A 21843-nucleotide genomic window follows, 5' to 3' on the forward strand; every position below is an offset into this window, starting at 1 on the left:
ATCCCTTTTCTTTGTCACCACAGGTAAAGAGGCAGGCAACATGGTGCCAGTAAGGTAGAGAACCCATCTGCATAATAAAAGATTAGAGTGGGCCAGGCGCCGTGGCTCACATCTGTAATTCCCGCACTTTGGGAGGTCGAGGAGGGCAGATCACGAGGTCAGGAGTTCGAGACCAGCCTGGCCATAGTGAAATCCCATCTCTACTAAAAATACAAAAAAATTAGATGGGTGTGGTGGCACGCGCCTGTAGTCCCAGCTACTCGGGAGGCTGAGGCAGGGAATCACTTGAACCTGGGAGGCGGGGGTTGCAGTGAGCAGAGATTACACCATTGCACTCCAGCCTGGTGACAGAGTGAGAGTTGTCTCAAAAAAAAAAAAAAAAAAATTAGGGTGGGGCAGCCAGCTTCTTCGTGCGCTATGCAAACAGCACACCTAGTCCTAACCAGTTCTTTGAGCACTATTCAAATGGCACACCTAGTCCCACCAACCTTTCATGCCCTATGTAAATCAGACACTGCCTCCTCAAGCTCATCTGTAAAACCTCCTGCACTTAACGTCAGACCGGAGGACCCATTCAGGACCCCCATCTCTCTGCAGGAGAGAACTTTTTCTTTCACCTATTAAACCGCCATTCTCAACCTTATTCCTTATGTGTCCACGTCCTTGATTTCCTTGACATGGGACAATAAACCTTGAGTATTACTCCAGACGAACAACGCCACTTCAACAGGACACCTAGGTACCTGGTAAAACCATATTTGTGAGTGTGTCCATCAGGATGTTTCTAGAAAAGATCAGGATTTGCATTGGTGAACTGAGTAAAGCCGATGGTTCTCCCCAGTAAGGGTGTGCGTCATTCAATCCATTGAGGGTCTGCATAGAACAAGAAGGTGGAGAAAGGGCTAGCTCATTCTCTGTGCTTGAGCTGTGACATCCATGTTCTCCTGCCCTTGGACATCCATGCTCCTGATTCTCAGGCTTTTGAACTCCGACCTAGACTTACACTATCACTCTCTGATTCCCAGGCCTTTGGACTTGGGCAGAATTATACCACTGCCTTCTCTTGTTCTCCGGCTTGCAGGCAGAAGATTGTAGGAATTCTTGGCTTTCATAATCATGTGATCCAATTCCTATAACAAATCTCCTTCTATATATCTGTCTTGGTCTGTCTGGGCTCCTCTAATTAAATATCGTAGACTGGGTAACTTATAAATAACAAACATTTATTTCTCACTGTTCTGGAGGCTGGAAAGTCCAAGGTCAAGGCACTGGTAGATTGGTGTCTGATGAGGGCCTGCTTTGTCATAGACGGCACCTTCTTACTGTGTCCTCACATGGTGGAAGGGGCAAGGCTGCTCTCTGGGGCTATTTTATAAGGGCACTAATCTACTCATCCCATTCATGAGGACAGTCCTCATGACCTAATCACCCCACAAAGGCCGTATCTCCCAATACCTTCAATCTGTGATCAGGTTTTTACATAGGAATTTGGGGAACACAAATATTTACACCATAGCTATAATTACACACACACATGCACCACACACACACACACACACACACACATACACAACAATTCTCAGAGGTTCTCTGAGAATCTTAACAGATAATCATAGCAATCTAACTGTTCATCATAGCAATCTGGATAAACAATTATGCTGCATCCTATGTGACAGAATCCAGTGGAGTATCTCTTCATGTATTTAAATTAATTTAATTTTCTTCAAATTTTATTTTAAGTTCAGGGATACATGTGCAAGATGTGCAGGCTTGTTACCTAGGTAAACATGTGCCATGAGGCTTTGCTGCACAGATCATCATCTCCTCACCTAGGTATTAAGCCCAGCATCTATTAGCTGTTCTTCCTGAGGCTCTCCCTCCCCCCAGGGCCCCTCTCCAACAGGCCCCAGTATTGTTGTTCCTCCCATGTGTCCCTGTGTTCTCATCATTCAGCTCCCACTTATAAGTGAGAACATGTGGTATTTGGTTTTCTGTTCCTGCATTAGTTTGCTGAGGATAATGGCTTCCAACTGCATCCATGTCCCTGCAAAGGATATTACCTCATTCCTTTGTATGGCTACATAGTATTTCATGGTGTATATGTACCACATTTTCTTTTTTTCTTTTCCTTGAGACAGAGTCTCACTCTGTCACCCAGGCTGGAGCACAGTGGCAAGATTTCTCAGCTCACTGCAGCCTCTGCCTCTTGGGTTCAAATTTTCCTGCCTCAGCCTCCCAAGTAGCTGTGATTACAGGCTCATGACACCACACCCAGCTAATTTTCATATTTTTAGTAGAGACAGGGTTTCTCCATGTTAGCCAGGCTGATCTCGAACTCCTGACCTCAAGTGATCCACCCGCCTTGGCCTCCCAAAGTACTGAGATTACAGGTATGAGCTACCATGCCCAGCCATGTACCACATTTTCTTTATCCAGTCTATCATTGATGGGCATTTAGGTTGATTCCATCTTCATGTATTTTAAATTCCCTTAAGTCTTTTTCTTATTTTTACCCTTCTATGCTGTCACCAGATAATATGCTCAGATCTCTCTTTTCATTTATTAATCATATCAGCTGTACCTAATATAATGTTTAACCCAATTATTCAATATTATATTCATATATTGCATTTTTCATTTTTATTTCTGGAAGTTCCATTTGGTCATTTTTCAAGTCTTCTGGTCATTATTGCATAGTGCCTCAGTCTTTACTCATATTTTTTATTTTTTAATTTCTGTGTTTATTCATTTTAAACATATTTGTTTTATTGTCATTTTCTGATGATTCTATTATTTCAAGTCCTTTGTAGTTCAATCCCCAAAGGGGACTGTTTCCTCTGCTTTTGTTCATGGTGGGTTATTTATTAGTGTTTTGTAGTTTTGGATTGTGAGTTTATCATCAGTTAGTTCTTCATTATCGGAAACTTGTTTGACCTGGGAAGATGTTGTATCACTTTGTACTGAATGTTGTGTCTGCTACTTAAAAACCCAAAGGGTAGTAAAAATGATGGATCTTGCTATTACTAGCTTGGAGCTTCTTGAACTGAGCAGGAATTGCATATTGACTCCCTCCTAACCTTGTAAGAGGATAAGCCTATAGTTACATGTCTTAGGGGAGCACTTTTTCTATACCACAAATTAGACATAGATGGAAAAGTTAATTATCATCCCTTTATGCCTATATATAGGGTGTTTTTTTCCTATTCAACACGTCTACTGAAGGTCATAACCTCCTCATGAAGACCCAGTCATGTATTTCCTGTTCCTTTCTGTCTATGAAAATCCCGTGTTCTTGTTTACCAAGTTACCAACATGCCTATAGTTCTGTACTGTTAGCTCAAACTCATTATTCTAGTTTTCAATTCCTCTTCACTTTGGCTGCTGGATATTCCCATTCTTCTTGCAGGTTTACAATGAAAATTATTTTTGTTACATCCTGTATAATTTCTAGATGTTTCATACTGGGAATATATTTGGGCTCTCTGATTTACCATATTACCAGAAAATAGAAGTGATAATTTATCATTAAGACTACATTTTGACCAAATACCTGATGTTGCTTAACCCAGGTTAATAAATAGTTTAAAAATGAGATTTGAAGGCAAAGTAAAAAATGTTTTGTTTAAATTTATGCTGCTGGTGGAAGACATCTTCAGGCTTTATTTTGTTTTTCGAGGAAAATAAGCACAAGAAACACTTGTAAATACTCTCATGGGGAAGCAATTTCTAAATTCCTTTGGCTTAACATTCAAAGTATTCATATATCATGGCGCTTTCTCGACATTTATCCTTAATTTTTCTCTTTCTATCACTCTACTCATCCAATTTATCATAAATCCTATTGATTTTATCTTTAAAACAGAACTAGAATCTGGACATTTTAACTCCCCACTGCTAACACCATAATCCAAGTCACCATCTTCATCAGCCTGGACTTTTGAATCTCCTAAGTTACCTCACTGTCTCTATGTTTGTCCTCTATTGCCGATTCTCCATATAGCCAACATAAGATAGATCACACCCCTACACTAAATCCTCTGGTGGATTTCCAAAATATTTAGAATAAAACGCAAAGCCCTTTCCTTGGTCTACATCATCAAGCCTTTGGTTCCTCTTCACCACATTTTTCATGTCTTCCCTTCACTCCACTTTAGACCCCATGCCTTCCCTAGTGTTCACCAAATATGCCAAGCATGCACTTGGCTCAAATCCTTGGCACTAGCTGTTCCCATTGCCTAAACACTCTTCCTCCGGATTCTGCATGATTTTCTCCCTCACTTTATTCAGATCTCTGCTCAAATGTCATTCCATTAGTGAGGTCTTCCCTGAGCATCTTACCTAAAGTAGTACCCTTATCATCATTATCTATCCCTTATATTGTTTTATTTTTCATAATATTTGTCACCAATCTGTCATTATATTAGAATTAATTTGCTTATCTGTTTATTGAAATTCTCCCTCTACCAGCATGTTAACTCCAGGAGGGCAGGATCTTGGCTTTGTTCCCTGAGGGCTCCCTAATTCCTAGAACAGTGGCTGGGACATAGTAGACACTCAGTAAATCTTTGTTGGATGAATAAATAATTTTGCCCGGTAGTTGTTAGTTTTATACACAATCTTTCCTGTAGACCATAAATTCCTCAAGAGCAGGAATTCCGGTTTTAATTTTTGTGTGCCCAACAATTCCAACATTGCCTGGTACATGGTAGTTACCAAACAAATCTTTGTTAAATGTCAGAAAAAACATGGTAGTTCTTTACTCCAAAACACCATACTAAACAATCCAAAGCAGATTTAACTGAAAGTATTTTGGCAGTTGTAAATCTAATAATCGCCAAATCACATCGTTGTGCAGCTATAGTAAAATAAATGATCCTTTCTTTAATGAGTTGATAATAAAATTGGGAGACAAAATTGATGCATGTGAAACCATCATATAAGTTAAATATGAATTAGAATGCATTTGGCAATACGTTCAGTGAAAGGCAGCAGGCAGAAACTGTCCTGCCCAAAGGCAGACCTCTTAAAAATAAACATATATACTGCTTGAATTAACAATTGGCTTAATAAAAATGTGTTTGGGTCTTGATAGCCTAGGAAAATAAGAATGGAAGACATTAGAATGAATTTAAATAAATTATAATTTATAGAGTTTCTTTTTAGGCAATATAACTTACTCCTTACTATGGACGATAAAAAAATTAGTTCCTGCTCCAAAGAACTTTGAAACATTATTTGAGTAAAGAAGCCTGGTACTTAAGAGGAGCTAAACAATTGAGCACTGCCAACAATGAATTATATTACAAGGTAGAGTAAGATAAGGGTCTCACTAACGTATGAATAGGGTTCAGGGAAGGAAAAGAACACTGTTGACTGCGGTTATTAGAATGGTTTCTTGGAGGAAAAAGTGAAAGTAAAGAGTGCTTTTCAGTTCAAACTGGCCTTATGTGGATACCTACTTGTTTTACAATTGATGTGCAAAGTCTAATGACCTTCCTACTGTTGTACTGTGGACTCTACTAGTAAATAAACACCACGATTTCTTTGCCTTGTTTTTTGTTGTATTATTTTAAAAGAAGTTCAAGGATCATGTACCTCCTTTTATCCAGCCCATCCGAGTTAAATGTACAACTGTCTTCATGTAATGAATCATGAGGATTGGATGTTACTAATTCTACACCTTCTATTTGCCAATGACAGCTAGAAAAACAACCTTGCCTTCTAAAATGTCATGTTAAATTTTTTAAATGCAGAATATCAGATGTATCTCAATGCTTTAGGATCAAAGTAGTCCATTGCTGGAAAAAAATGATTTTTTAGATGACACATTCCTTTGAAATAAAATAAGCGATATCTACCATTTCCATCTCTGCTGATCATGTGTAGTGAATCCTGTCCTCTAGAGAAGTAGGGATTCCACGAAGGAATATAAATCATTCTGCTACAAAGACACATGCACACCACGAAGGAATATAAATCATTCTGCTACAAAGACACATGCACACATATGTTTATTACAGCACTATTTACAATAGCAAAGACATGGAACCAACCCAAATGCCCATCAATGGTAGGCTGGATAAAGAAAATGTGGTACATAGATACCATGGAATATTATGCAGCCATAAAAAAGAACGAGATCTTGTCCTTTGCAGGGACATGGATGAAGCTGGAAGCCATCATCCTCAGCAAACTAACACAGGAACAGAAAACAAAACACCACTTGTTCTCACTCGTAAGTGGGAGTTGAACAGTGAGAACGAATGGACACAGAGAAGGGAGCAACACACACTGGGGCTTGTCGGGGGGTGAGGGGCAAAGGGAGGGAGAGCATTAGGACAAATACCTAACGCATGCAGGGTTTAAAACCTATATGATGAGTTGATAGGTGCAGCAAACCATCATGGCACATGTACAACTATGTAACAAACCTGCACGTTCTGCGCTTGTATCCCAGAACTTAAAGTAAAATAAATAAATAAATAAATAAATACATTAGAAGTAGGGATTCCAGATACCAAGGCCAATCTAAGGTTCCTGTATCCTGTGATCTTGAGGTTCTTCCAATGACTTGGCATAATTTTCCAGATGACTACAGTATGTGAAACTAGTAGTCCCAAAGTCCACAATTTATGGAAGTGCCAAATTTTATTTTAAAAGTAGTCATTTGGCTAAATGGGAGTGTGGTAGGATTATAACTCTTAGGATAATGTGTTACAATTGTAGATGATTTAAACATACATTCTGTAAGTCAAGTGCTTTCATTTTATTCTATTTGTAGGTAGAGTAATTTTCATGTTTCTGTTATTGTTAACAAATCCACTTGAGTAATCCGGAATCAGCATAGGACTTCTTTTGTCTTTCTTCTACCATAATTTTGCATTTTTTTTCCTCTTTTGGCTTTGTTTATATTTTTAAGTGATTATACAATAATTCAAATGGCAGTCTGAAAGGATAATAATTCTTAGGAAAGTGTTTTATAAATGACTATCATATAAATGTGAATCTTACTAGTAAATTGTATTTCTAGAAGTGTGGATCTGATTTCTAGAAGTGTGGATTTGTCATTTCTGTTTAACAAATGTGTTCTACCCATTGATCCAGAAATACTGCAATTTTTTTTTTTTAGACAGAGTCTCACTCTGTCACCAGGCTGGAGTGCAGCGGTGTGATCTCTGCTCACTGCAACCTCCGCCTCCCGGGTTCAAGTGATTCTCCTGCCTCAGCCTCCAGCATACCTGGGATTACAGGTGTGTAATTAGATATGTGAAAAATCCAAGATACTAAGCTGAAAAAGAAATAAAATTCAGGCTGGGTTCAGTGGGTCACACTGGTAATCCCAACACTTTGAGGGGCCGAAGTAGGAAGATCACTTGCGCCCAGGAGTTTGAGACCAGCCTGGGCAAAATAATGAGACTCTGTCTCTACAAAAAATGTTTAAAAATAGCTCGGCATGGTGGCAAACACCTGTAGTTCCAAGTACCTGGGAGGCTGAGGTAGGAGGATCACCTAAACCTAGAGGTCAAAGGCTGCAGTAAGCCATGATCATGCCACAGCACTCCAGTCTGGGCAACCTAGTGAAACCTTGTCTCAAAAATAAATAAATAAATAAATCAGTAAGTTGGCTGGAACCAAAGATAGAATTAATCATGAATATTCCTTTTATTTATTAAGTAAAAACAGTTTTAAAATATACAAGAAAATATAATATTTATACTGACTACCAAATAAAATCATAAGAAATATAACACGTTCAAAAATTACTTAATTTTAAAAATATGTGAAAGATCAAATGTAAACAAATTGAGAGGCATGTCCTTTTCTTGTATGGAAACAATTAGCTCCATAAATAAATGAAATCGGCTAGGCATGGTGGGTCACGCGTATAATCCCAGCACTGGGAGGCTGACATGGGTGGATTGCTTGAGCTCAGGAGTTGCAACCAGCCTGGGCAGCATAGCGAGACCCCATCTCTACCAAAAAGTCCAAAACATTAGCCGGGCATTGTGGCATGTGCCTGTGATCCCAGCTACTTGGGGGGCTGAAGCAGTAGGATCTCTTGAGCCTGGGAGGCAGGGACTGCAGTGAGCCAAGATTGTGCCACTGCACTCCAACCTGGGCTACAGAGCAAGACCCTATCTCAAAAATAAATAAATAAATAAATAAACTAAACCTCTCTAAATAAACTTATAAATTCAAGGTAACCTACACACTGAAAATAATATCAACAAGAATGTACACATAATAGATTACCTGATATTAAATTCATATGTGAAAAAAGTAAGAAGACCCAGGAAAATTGTGAGAAAGAAGAGGGATGATAAATGAGTAACTCTAGAAGACATTTAAATATATTATAAAACTACCATGATTGAAACAGTGCAGTACTGATCAATGGATTAGTAAAGGAATTGATAAATTTCTTCTGTAAAGAACCCCGTGGTAAATATTTTTGATTTACGGGCCACGCAGTCTCTTATAATTATCCAATTCTGTCATTGTAGTACAAAAGCAGCCATAGACAGCACATAAGTAAATAGTCATGACTCTGTTCCAATGCAACTTTCTTTACAAAAATAGGTAGATGTCTGGATTTGTCTTACTGGGCAGAGGAACACGGATTAAAAGAAAAAATCCAAAAATAAACAAAAATGCATGAGGATAATTAGCATTTGAAAAAGCAGGCATAGCATCTCAGTGAAGAAAGGACAGATTGCTCAATAGATTTTCCAAACAAGTGAGTATCCATCTAGGAAGAAAAATACAGTTGAATCCTTATCTCATTCATTAAACAATTCCACCTGGATTAAAAATTGAAACATAAAAGTTAAAATCATTAAAGTACTAAAGGAAAACAGTAGAATATTTGTATGAACTAAGAATGGAAAAAGTCTTCAAAAGCATGAACTAAACCCAGAAGCCATAAATGAAAAGACTGAAAAATTAGATTTCATAAAAATAAAAATTTCTGCATGGTAAAATCTACCACCAGCAAAAAGTTGGGGCTCCGGGGAAGGAGAAACACTGCCAACTCATTTCACAGATCCTACAGCTTGTGATTGATATAACAGTTTCTGTCATTTGTGTAATCGAGTTTTCCATGCTGTTTTACTTTAATTACCAATAAATACCAGTATTTCTATTATGGTAATACTGTTATCTTGGTAGTCTGAAATTTTGAAATAAAGATCATTCATTTGAAATGAAGATCAATGATTCAATTTCTCAGTTTAGGAAGAACACAAAACACCTTCCATTCTCCCAGTCTGGACAGGTGCAAGCCCATGTAAACCTCAATACGCAAACTTGTCTCCTTTTTCATCACTGAGGAATGATTGGGATGGTTCCCAGGGGGGATCTGTGTTTATAAGCTGACAGGTTAAAGAACTTTTATGAAAATCCTTATTGAACAAAACTCTTTTCTATAAAATTTTGAATTGAACAAAGGCACATTCACTTAGAAAGCATTCTTCTATACCACGACAATCCTCAAGAGAAAGAAGGCAATGACAACAAACAAATGAAAGCTTATATTGCAAGAATAACTTTTACTCTAGCTCAAAGACTTTTTAAACCAGTGAAATATAAATGCAACAATATTGACATTAATACAGATCAGTTATTATCAAAATTTTTAACTATAATGAAACCTAAATTAACAAAGAAACAAAAAAGCTTCCATTGATATGAAAGTAACAGCTCACTTTCAATATAATGCTTACAATACCTGTTAAAGAACAAATAATTGATTAAAATTATCTCATCAACAAAGAGGTAGGCTTATTTGGAGGTGAATCCCAAGGAAAAAAATTGAAGTTGTCTTATATTTATCTCCTCATTGTTCCTCAGACTACTGGAGCATCAGAACCAGGTACAGAATGAGACTTTGGTTAAGATTCACCTTAGCAACTATTGTGGCTTGAACTGAGTCCTCCCTTCTCCCCAAAATTATGTTAAAGTCCTAACTCGTGGTATCCATGAATGTGACTGTACATGGAAATAGGATCTTTGCAGATGTAATATAATTAAGTTGAGGTCATAATCCAATGAGACTGGGGTCCTTATAAGAAAAGAAAACATTTGGGAGGCTGAGGCGGTGGATCACAAGGTCAGGAGATAGAGACCATCCTGGCTAACATGGTGAAACCCCGTCTCTACTAAAAAATACAAAAAATTAGCTGGGCGTGGTGGTGGGCCCCTGTAGTCCCAGCTACTCGGGGGGGTGCTGAGGCAGGAGAATGGCGTGAACCCGGGAGGCGGAGCTTGCAGTGAGTCGGGATCGCGCCACTGCACTCCAGCCTGGGCGACAGAGCGAGACTCTGTCTCAAAAAAATAAAAAAGAAAACAGAGACATAGACATACAGGAGGTATGTCGTGTGTCAACAGAGGCAGAGGTTGGTATGATGTGTCTACAAGCCAAGGAACTCCAGGGACTGGCTCCAACATCCACAAAGAGGTAAGAAAATGTTCTTCCCTAGAACTTTCAGAAGGAAAATGGGCATGCTGGAAGCTTTTTTCTGGGGGGGGATTTCCAGCCTCCAGAACTGTGAGAAAATAGATTTCTGTTGTTTTTAGCCACCCAGTGTATGGTACCATGTTACAGCAGCCCTAGGCTGTATTAATGTCCACTAATACAAAGACCTAACTCCCCTGCAGTTCCAGAGTGTTCTCCTGTCCCTACTGCATCCTCCAGAGAAACCAGTCCCATGCCCATGTCTGGCAGTGCTGGAAGGAGCTGGAGCACCTGTGATTCTGGTCAGGCTGGCCTCCTCCTGAGAGATGGGCATGCGAAAGGCCCTGGCAGACCCTCGGCCTACTCTAGGGAAGGTGAGCTGCTGGCAGAGGGGGTAGATGAGGTAGAAAAAGCTGAGTTTGAAGCTACAGTGACAGCAGCAGCATGGGTTCTCCATAATCAAAGTGGCCAAGGTACCAGGAGATAGGGGAGGCCGAGGGACCAGAGGCAGCCTGTAACATGTGGCCGATACAGCTCATTCTACTGCTCTTGGGTTCAGCCTCCTCTCCTTCCCAGTGCTTCCTAGGTTTCCAACCCTTCTTGTTCATCTCCGCCCTGCAGCTTTTCTTCTCAACCTGTTGTCTTTTTTTCTGTTACAAAGGAAAAGGTATTGTATTTTAAAACTTTTTATAGTCTTCTAAGTACCAGGCGCTGTACTCCTTTAAGGAAAAAGACTTTATTTTCGGAGCAGTTTTAGGTTCACAGCAAAATTGAGCAGAAAGTACAGAAAGTTCCCATATACCCCTAACCCCCACACATGCACAGCCTCTCCCATTATCACCATCTTGCACCAGAGTGGTGCATTTGTTATACATGATGAGCCTCCATGAATGTGTCATTGCAGCCAAAGTCCACAGTTTACATGGACTCATGGCAAGTCACGGACATAAGATTCACTCTTGGTGTTGTACATTCTGTGGGTCTGACAAGTGCATAATGACATGTACCAATCTTTGTAATATCACACAGGATAGTTTCACTACCCTAAAAATCCTCTGTGCTCCACCTATTCATCCCTCCCTTTCCACCAGCCCTGGCAAACACTGATCTTTTTACTATATCCATAGCTTTGCCTTTTCCAGAATGCCCTACAGCTGGATCACATGGTATGTAGCCCTTTCAGATTGGCTTCTCTCACTTAACGATATGCATTTGAGTTCTCTTCATGTTTTTTCATGATTTGATAGCTCCTTTCTTTTTAGTCCTGAATAATATCCCATTGTCTGGATACACCACAGTCTATTTACCCTGTTGTTTTTAAAGACATCCTGGATCTGGCTGGGCGCGGTAGCTCATGCCTGTAATCCCAGCACTTTGGGAGGCCGAGGCGGGTGGATCACGAGGTCAGGAGATCGAGACAATCCTGGCGAACACGGTGAAACCCCGTCTCTACTAAAATTACAAAAATTAGCCGGGCGTGGAGGCGGGCGCCTGTAGTCCCAGCTACTCGGGAGACTGAGGCAGGAGTATGGCGTGAACCCGGGAGGCGGAGCTTGCAGTGAGCCGGGATCACGCCACTGCACTCCAGCCTGGGCGACAGAGCAAGACTCTGTCACCAAAAAAAAAAAAAAAAAAAAAAAACACCTGGATCCTTTTCTTTCCTCGCAGCTGGTGTGTTTTGTCAGTCTCCGTGCCCTGCTAATTAGGCACCTCTCCTCATGCATAGTCCAGGCAGTGTCATGAATAGGAGCTCAGGTTCTCAATCTGAATTCTCTGCTCAGACCTGGGCTCCACAGCTTGTTTCTCTGGCAAGCCATTTAATCTCTCTCTGCTTCAATGTCTCAATCTCCAAAATGAAGGATAAAACAATCACTTTCCTCATAAGGCAGTGATATTAAATGACGTAGTAGCTATAAAGAACTTAGCACACGGCCTGGCTCCTTACATGTTTACAGGTGTCAATTTTGGCTTGTTTTTAGGACGCCAAAAAAAATTGTTGGTTTAATTTTCTTCTACACTCTGAATGATATGATTCTAAAATTTCTGAAAGTTATTACATGTGTCTACCATGTTATTGCATATGAACAAAGAATTTACAAAATCTTACATTGTCACCTAGCAACATTGCAGTAATAGAGAACAGAACAGAGAACCCGTTTTGTTATTCAAAACATTAAATTTTAAATGGATTTAAGATAATATTTCCATGCCAGAGCAATGCTAATAATAAAATTGAATTTACACCGAAGGAAAGAATTAATGAACCTAAAGACGTGCAATAATTTACCAGACATACGCTGTGCTTCAGAAACCAATTATAACCTATTTTGATGTCTTGTAGACATGGCCCAGGTGTTCACATCAAATCAATAATCAGAAAATGCCATTTAGGCCCCATCAACATTTCCCACTGGAGCTCTGCTAGCACCAACTTCAAGGAGAAAAGCAGCCTCCCTTCTTTGCAGCTGAAAAGTCTTGAAATATGTCTGAGTGAATGCAGTCAATGGCATCTCTCGCAAATAAATAGCTAAACAGAAAAGTATTCTGTGGATGGCATGCCACTTCAGGACTGTGGATCAACCTTATTAAAATATCAGCTATAAAACATTTGCTACGCACCCTGACAGGAAATGCAGGACCGAATAATAATTGCTTAATTTGTTGGGGAAGGCTATAAAGAACATCTCTCTAGGGCATCAGGACCCTGAAGAGTTAGTGAATAAAACTGTCTAGCCTCTGGGAGTCCAGGAAACATATTACAGAGGTCTAGTAAAATTTAAACATTAAAAAGCTCTTTCTGACTCCTCAGTGCCCAATTCAATTCATTCTCAGAGCCTAACGTAATTACGTAATTACTAACATTGTATGTGAAGAAATGGAAAGAACACACCAAGATTACTGAAAGGCAATTATCTCTTCACACAGAAAAAAATTCATCTGTGGCACCCATAAAGCTTACCGAGAGAATGTACTAATGTGCCAAATGTCGAGAGGGCAGAATCGAGTTGAAAACACATCCTTTGAATAAATGAATAGCATGTAGTTGAGTGGCAGAGAGTGGTAAATGAATAGTGCACTTAAAACTGGAAATGAATTGGTCAATTAGCAAGAAGATTACCGTTTGCCAGATTTAGGCTTATTTAAAGAACAGATAACTGCAGCCTCATTTGCAGGAGCAGGCAGGATTTCCAGGGGAATGAATACTTGAACGTGCAGTGGTTCGATTACTGAACATAAGTTATGAAAGAAGATAATAGTGGTAACTAAGGAGTGAGATCCATGTTATTTTAGAGGTTATTACTGAAGCCAAAGAAGGATTGCACTTTTGATATGAAGCTGATTTTGAGTCTTCATCTGAGCCAAGGATATGTAGACACAGAATTGGTGATTGTCTGCATGGTAAAATTTTAAGGGGCACAGGAAAGATCTTTATTCAAAAACCTCTTAAACCTAGTATGCTGCCTGACGTCTTCACTCCATCTTCACTGGTATTTATACCAACTAGAGATTTCTTTAAGTTGTCATATATAGTCATATCAAAGAGCGTATTCATCTTGAGAGCATGGACAACTGCCTACCAGTCCTGCATGCCTTATGGTGAATTAGTTCATGTATACTTAATGCCTTCTAGTACCTAAGATAAGGTAAACTGAGGTAGCAGAGGATTTCATGAGGGCTAAATGGGGGACAAGAAATAATTTTTGATCATGAGAAACATTAAAAACGAGCTAGTCTGGGTGGACTTCCATCATGGGAACTTCAGTCCACCAGATTAGAACGTGTGGTGAGAAGACACATTGTGAAGATCCACAGAAAAAGACCTGAGAGAACTAGGGAAGAAGAATGTGGCATTGAGATGGATGCATGGGTTTCAAAAACAAATTACAACAACTTACAACTTGTTCTATGGTCATCTCTACAAATTTAGAGTATGAGGTGTACAAACCAGGCAAAAGGGGATGATACAAATCTTTTAGGCAACTCCCTTCCCTGATTTTACCCTTAATATTAGAACGTAGTGTTAAGTTTACTTAGGAGACTCACACAAAATGCCACAGCTGACTGGTAGATTCCAAATGGGGTGCAAGTCTCTTGATTTCCAGGGTTCTCTTCCTAAGACTGTTTATGAAAGTTACCATGGTCCCTCCCCTCATCCCCATCAGCATTTTACATAAGCCATTTCTCTGATGATCATTCTTGGATATGTGACTCTCTGCCAAGCCACTGTAATCATCTGAGAAAAAAATATCAAAATCTAAAAAGAAAAATCCATGAAACCTGAAATTTCCACCAAGTTCTCAAGCTTTCTCTCTCACTCACTGGGGACATTTTTAGTTTTCCTTGCTCTGTAGCCTGCAAGTATCCAGGATATCTAACCACAAATGGGAAAGACAGTCCAGTCTAATCAGACACTCAGCCTAATCCCATTCCCAGGCAGCCTTTGAGCCATCACCAAGCCCTGAAAGTTTAGGGTCAAGTCTTTTGAAAAACAGCTTGTAAGGCTCAAAACCCTCACGTACTTGCAGTGTGCATCCTGCTTAAAAGCCTTCAGAAAGAGTGCCAGCAAAGCTAGGCAACACAGGAACTATTGTTTTAAACAGAGACAGATTAGTTCTTCAAATAGCACCAACCAAGGTTCTCCTGAAGAGGTGTGTTCCTTTAAGAAATTTCTCTATTTAGAAATTCCTTACAGCTTTTACTCCTTCTCTTATTTACTTTTTCACTTCCTACTCTTTTCGCATGAATTCCATAAACATTGATGCAGAATATCCTGTGCTAGATACTGGAATAGGAGTGTCAATGTGGAGATAAATAGAGAGAAAATAGTTTCTGCTTTGTGGGAGTTCACCGTCTATGCCGAAAAGTAAGGCGTGTAGAGAGAGAATTAAAATACAACATTATAAATGCTAGTGCAGGAAAGGAGTTCCAGGTAGGAACAGGTATTAGCTTCCCAGAGAGAGTCAGTGAAGCTGCACTGAAGTGATGTTTGGTGTGAGTCTCGGAGGAATCTGGCTGGCTTTGAAATTCTTGTTTTATCTGGTCTATCTATTCTCTCTCCCACACTGTTAATGGACATCTTTTAGGGTGTGTGCCTGGCTCATACTTGCTTCTTAAAGAATCCATCCCATCCACGTTTCTGGAGGGAATAGCAGTCCCTACCCTCTCCGTTCCAGCCACAGATGTTGATCCCACTGGGCTGAACAAACAAAGACAGAGACAGAGAGAAGGAAGAAATTGAGCTGAAGGACCACCAGCCCTTCTACCACACGGGGACAGCCAAGAAAAGAAGGTAATGAACAAGTGTGTAAAAGTAGAATGCAACAGACACACAGGGAGGAACAGAGAGGCAAAGCCACCAGGCACCTGATTTAGAGAGTTGAGAAGAGCCCCCTGTGATGCCCACCTGTGCTTCCAGCAACTGAGCTCAGGATGCTTCTTTTAAAGAAGTCTTGTTTCCCTTGAACTTCTGTGAACGGGTTTCTGTTCTCTGCAACTAAAATAATTATTGGCTTTCAAATTCCTTTTTTAAAATTTTTTTACTTCCATGGGTTTTTGGGGAACAGGTGGTATTTGGTTACATGAGTAAGTTCTTTAGTGGTGATTTGTGAGATCTTGGTGCACCCATCAGCTGGATACACTGAATCAATTTGTATACACTGAATCCAATTTGAGTCTTTTATCCGTCATCCCTTTCCTATCCTTTCCGCCCAAGTTCCCAAAGTCCATTGTATCACTCTTATGCTTTTGCATCCTCATAGCTTAGCTCCACTTGTGAGTGAGAAAATTCGAGGTTTGCCTTTCCATTCCTGAGTTACTTCACTTAAATAATAGTCTCCAATCCCATCCAGGTTTCTGTGAATGCCATTAATTCATTCCTTTTTATGGCTGAGTAGTATTTTTATATATACATGAAAAGGATACTTGCACACGCATGTTTACGGCAGCACAATTCACAATTGCAAAAATGTGGAACCAGCCCAAATGCCCATCAGTCAATGAGTGGATAAAGAAACTGTGGTGTGTGTGTGTGTGTGTATATATATGTGTGTGTGTGTATATATATATATATGCCACTGTTATCATATATATATCATATATATACACACATATATGATATATATCATATATAGCATATGTATCATATATATCATATGTATCATATATATGTGTGTGTATATATGATATATATATGATAACAGTGGCATATATATATATACACACACACATATATATATATACACACACACACACACACCACAGTTTCTTTATCCACTCATTGACTGATGGGCATTTGGGCTGGTTCCACATTTTTGCAATTGTGAATTGTGCTGCCGTAAACATGCGTGTGCAAGTATCCTTTTCGTATAATGACTTCTTTTCCTCTGGATAGATACCCAGTATAAATACCTGACTTCAGTCCGGTACATCAAAACTTTACTTTATAATATAGACCTCCATACTTTACTGAAAAAAACACAAAACTGACAATGATGTGAGTTCAACAGGAAGACAAGAAGAATCACATCAGAAAGCACCACTGGATAAAGCAGGGGAAAGAGGATTGGGGAGAGAGGACAGTGCTGAACAAGGTGAAGGCACTGCAAGAAAATGGTCATGTGTCGTAGGACCATTCTGTAAAGGGTGTTATGAAATGTTCAGTAACAACAGGTGAAGTCAGGTTTTTCTCCATATACTGTAGCTTTGGGTGGTTTCCATTTCCTTCTTTATTGTTTTCCAAATATTCTACAATGAGCATGCATTTGTATTCAGAAAAAAAACACATGCATTATTTTAAAAAATTAGAAATAATCGTCTGACACTTGTTAATTAATTAAAATTTGTAAAGAGCTAAAGTAACAAAACACAACATAATTTATCCCCACAGAGTAATTTCCAGTTGGGTAGAGGCTACCCCACTGAGGCATAAGCTTGGGAATGAGAGCCGAAGTCTTGAGGGCAGGGAAGTTGCCCATTGTGGAGTGAAGAGGGAAGAGGTGGCCAGAGCTACCCTGCTCAGGATACCCACTGCCTGGGCTCTGGGGAGGAGGGTGCAGCACTTACAACGGGAGTCCATGGGCATTGCTCCTGTCTCCATGGACACTCCAAGCTCTGCCAACACTTTTGTCGCCTGAAGCCCTGGTTGCCTTCCCCTAGCAAGCCCAGGCTGCAGGGTTGCTCTGCCTCCTCTAGGCTGCTGTGGACTTTTCCTTCTTGACTTAGCCAGAGGGAGGGAGGGCACAAACACACTTCGAAAAATGGTGCAAGGCCAGGGCGGGGACTCTCCCTCCAAATTATTGACAAATTGAGGGCTGGGAACAGTTTGCCTCAATTTGTCATTTAATGGTCACAGCAATCCTGTGGAAGTGGATACTGCCCTAATTTGGGGTACTCTCCTCATTTTGCATAAGAAGAAAGTGAGGCTGATGCCACTCAGGCAGGAAAAAGGGTCTGGAGGCAGGGAACATAAGTCCAGTTCACACTTCAGCTATGACAGGAAATACCTTCTTCATAGGGCATATGCCCAGTAAATGATTTGTTAACTCCTTCTCATTTACATAAGGCGTATATCAAGTAACCAGTGGAATCCTCTAGAGGGTATTTAAACCCCAAAAAATTCTGTAATGGGGCCTATGAGCCCCTATGCTTGGGTCCACTCCCACACTGTGCAGTGTACTTTCATTTTCTCTGCTTTTGTTGCTTCTCTCTTTTCTTGCTTTGTTTATGTGTTTTGTCCAATTCTTTGCTCAAGACACCAAGAACCCAGACATCCTCCACCAGTAACACCACTGGTTTTGAAACTGGCCCATAAAACTAATGTTTATGGTTTCTTTAAATGAGTTAAAATGGACCTTTTCAGTCTTAAAACTTTAAAAAGTTACATTTGTCTTATCTAAGTTCCTTTTTCAGGAAATCAAGCAGCAGGCCTCCCAGATAGTATCAAGAAATTAAAACTTGCCAGATCACCTCATGCAGACAATGAGACGCCAGACCCCTTAACCCACCATGATTGCCTGATGGACCACCTGCTTCCTGTGAACCAACTTCTCTTCCTTACCCCTCCCTAATTCCTGTTTTCCCACACATGGTTACATTTAGCCAGTCAGGGAGATGGATTTGAGACTGATGTCCCATCTCGGCTGTGGCACCTGATTAAAGCTGCTTCCTTGGCAATACTTGTTGTCTCAGTGATTGGCTTTCTGTGTGGCAAGTGGCAGGACCTAGACAGAACCCCTGGTGTTTTGCTAACAATTTGCCAAGGCTAACTGCTAGAAAGGGTCACAGCTGAGATTCAAACCGATTTTCTAACTCAGAAGCTGTAGTCCTGACTCATCACCAGCAAGCCCTTTCCAAAGCACCCATCATGGCACCCCTAGTTTCCTAAGGCCACTGCCCACCGTAACTGAGACAAAGATCCCCAAATGGAAAATATCTCTATGATGCCATGTCTGATGATCAGCAGCTTTTTCTCTGCAATGAGAACTGAGGCATAACGTTCTTCATAGTACACAAGTAAAAAGAGAGAAAAATCCCTGAGTCTGATTATATCTAGGTATTTTGGAGTGCAAAAAATGTCACATCACAGTGTTGCCACAGGAGGGATCCAGTTACTGTGGATTATCAGACATCCATGGCTTACTTTGTATTTGGTTTTCCAAGTTACCGATGATGAAATTGTCCACATCAGTAAAAAAGATTGCAAGTGTTTAAAAGTTAGTTTTTATTTAATTTAAATTTTTGTTTAATTTGAAAAGCAGGAACTTATGGTTTCCTAATAGCAGGAAATGAATCAAATGATTTTTTAAGATACCAGACATCACTGTAGTCCTGTCATTACAGACCAAAGAGAAGAACAAATAAAATAAATGAGAGTTATACATTTGGGATTGAGGAAAAGAATAAAAGGAAAGTCATTATACCTCCTCTCCCTACCCAGCCTGGGGACCCCCAGGTCAAGGACTGTCTAAGCAAGGGATGCAGAAGGTTTGTTTTGTGTTGGAAAGCACAGAGAAGAGGAATCAATAATAGCACCTGCACTCCCCGCTACTCCACTCCACTCTCATGGCCCAGAGAACCACCCATCCACAAACAGCTGTCTACCTGCACTCAGCAGGGTGCATTATCATCTTTCTGCCCTCTCAGGATGCCCCGTGTATGGTCATGGAATTCTCAGAGGCATCTCTTTGCATGAAGGCATTGTTACTGTCTGTTATGTACAATCAAATAAATTCCAAAAATGGAGCCATATGTGGATAATGTGATTGAGTAAGTATCATGATCTCTTCATACCTGCCCCAACCTGTACTGGGCTAATGATTGTGGTGGTGTCTCTAAGCTTAACAACAGCTTATTAGACAAGGTTCTCCAGAAAGACAGAACAAATAGGGTATAGGTAAAGTCATAGGTATAGACATTTGTTATAAGGAAATGGTTCATATGATTATGGAGGCTGAGAAGTCCTGCATTCTGCCATCCGTAAGCTGAAAGCCCAGGAAAGTCAATGGTATAGTTCCAGTCTGAGTCCAAAGGTCTGGAAATAGAAGAACCAAAGGTGTGAGTTCTAGTCCAACTCTGAAGGCCCGACAACCTGGAGAGCCAATGGTGTAAGTGCTAGCTGGAAGGCAGGAGAAGATGGATGCCCCACTCAAGCAGTCAGGCAGAGAGAGAATTCAAACTTCTCCCAACTCTTTGTTTTTTCAGGCCCTCAATGGATTGAATGGTGCTCACCCACATGGTCGTTGGGGTAGGGAAGGCAATCTACCTTACTCAGCCCACCAATTCAGATGCTCACTTATTCTGGAAACACCCTCAAAGACACATCAAGAGATCATGTTTAACCAGATATCTGCGAACACCATGGCCCAGTTAAATGGACACATAAAATTGACCATCACAAACAGTTTTAGCCACCACTAGAATTAACACTTCTAGTGGTGTTCCCAAGTGCAGAACTGGGATTCAGATCACATATATCTTCCCGGGAGAGAAGGGCACACTCCAAGAGGGAGGCATCAGTCCAAGGGTAAATCCCTGCTAGGTTGGAAGAACCAGGGACTAGGGAGGAAGTGATGATAATGATAACAAATACTAATAAAAACAATAATAGCAGGGCAGGCATGGTGATTCATGCCTGTAATCCCAGAACTTATGGAGGCCAAGGTGAGAGGCTCACTTGAGGCCAGGAGTTAGAGACCAGCCTTGGCAACATAGCGAGACCCCTGTCCCTATGAAAATAAAATAAAAACTTAGCAAGGTGTAGTGGCCTGCACCTGTAGTCCTAGCTATTCTGGAGGCTGAGATGGGAGCAACACTTGAGCCCAGGTGTTCTGTGCTGCAGTGAGCTACGATTGTACCACTGCACTTTAGCCTGGGTGACAGAGCAAGACCATGTCTCTTAAAGCAAAAAGCAAAAAAAAACAAAAAACAAAAAACAAAAACAAAAAACAAAAAAAACACAACAACAACAAAAAACCCAATAATAATAAATCTGCATTAAGTACTTACTATAGGTCAGAGAGTGTGTTATCAGCTTTATGTCTTCTTATTTCTATTCACATCAGTTTTAGAAGCAGGCTTATTATTATGTATTATGTGTTTTATATGATTATAATATTTACCATCTTAACCATTTTTAAGTGTTCAATAGCGTTAAGTGTATTCACACTGCTGTGGAACAGATCTCTAAATACAGATATTTAATGATTAATACGATTTAATAATACATATAACTATGTATTACATAGTTTATTATGATGTATGTTATACATGAGGATATTGAGGCCAAGAGTGGCTAATAAGTGATAGCCGCGAGATTAAACTCACAGCACCAATGTTCTCTCCTTTTGAAGAGACTGGTCATCAACTCTTTCCAATGGAAAAGTGAAAAAGAAATTGTTGGTAAAATGGTATGGCTTGGGAAACTCAGTATTTCCTGCATTCTAATTTGACTCAAACTCCAGGGAAGGACTGGTAGGAAATGTCCCCTCCTGAGGGGACGTGAGTCTTGCCAGGACTCACGACTCCGCAGGACCACTCCGCCCCTGGTTGGGAGCGCATGCAGGCATGGCGACGGTGTCGGGTGGTCCTCTCCCGCTGCTTGCTAGCCCGGGCTGCGCCTGTTCCAGTTCCCCGCTGTGCGTCCTCTGGATGGGAGAAGCTGGCAGCTCGATGCATTACCAAACTCTTCTGAAAGTTTCACATCTTAGGCCAGCAACATCCGAGTTTCATCTGACAGAACTTCACGCTGACCTTGAGACTGCCGTGGTCTTTGGGGACTGCCTACTTCCTAGGGTTCCAGTTCCCCTCCGATTGCTCATCAACTAAAGGTCTCAGAAGAGTTAATGGAGTCCAGCCTCAGATCCCATGACTGAAAAACAACTTCAAATTCGTTC

The sequence above is a fragment of the Gorilla gorilla genome, chromosome 7 (genome assembly GCF_029281585.2).
Source record: "Gorilla gorilla gorilla isolate KB3781 chromosome 7, NHGRI_mGorGor1-v2.1_pri, whole genome shotgun sequence".
Lineage (NCBI taxonomy): Eukaryota > Metazoa > Chordata > Mammalia > Primates > Hominidae > Gorilla > Gorilla gorilla.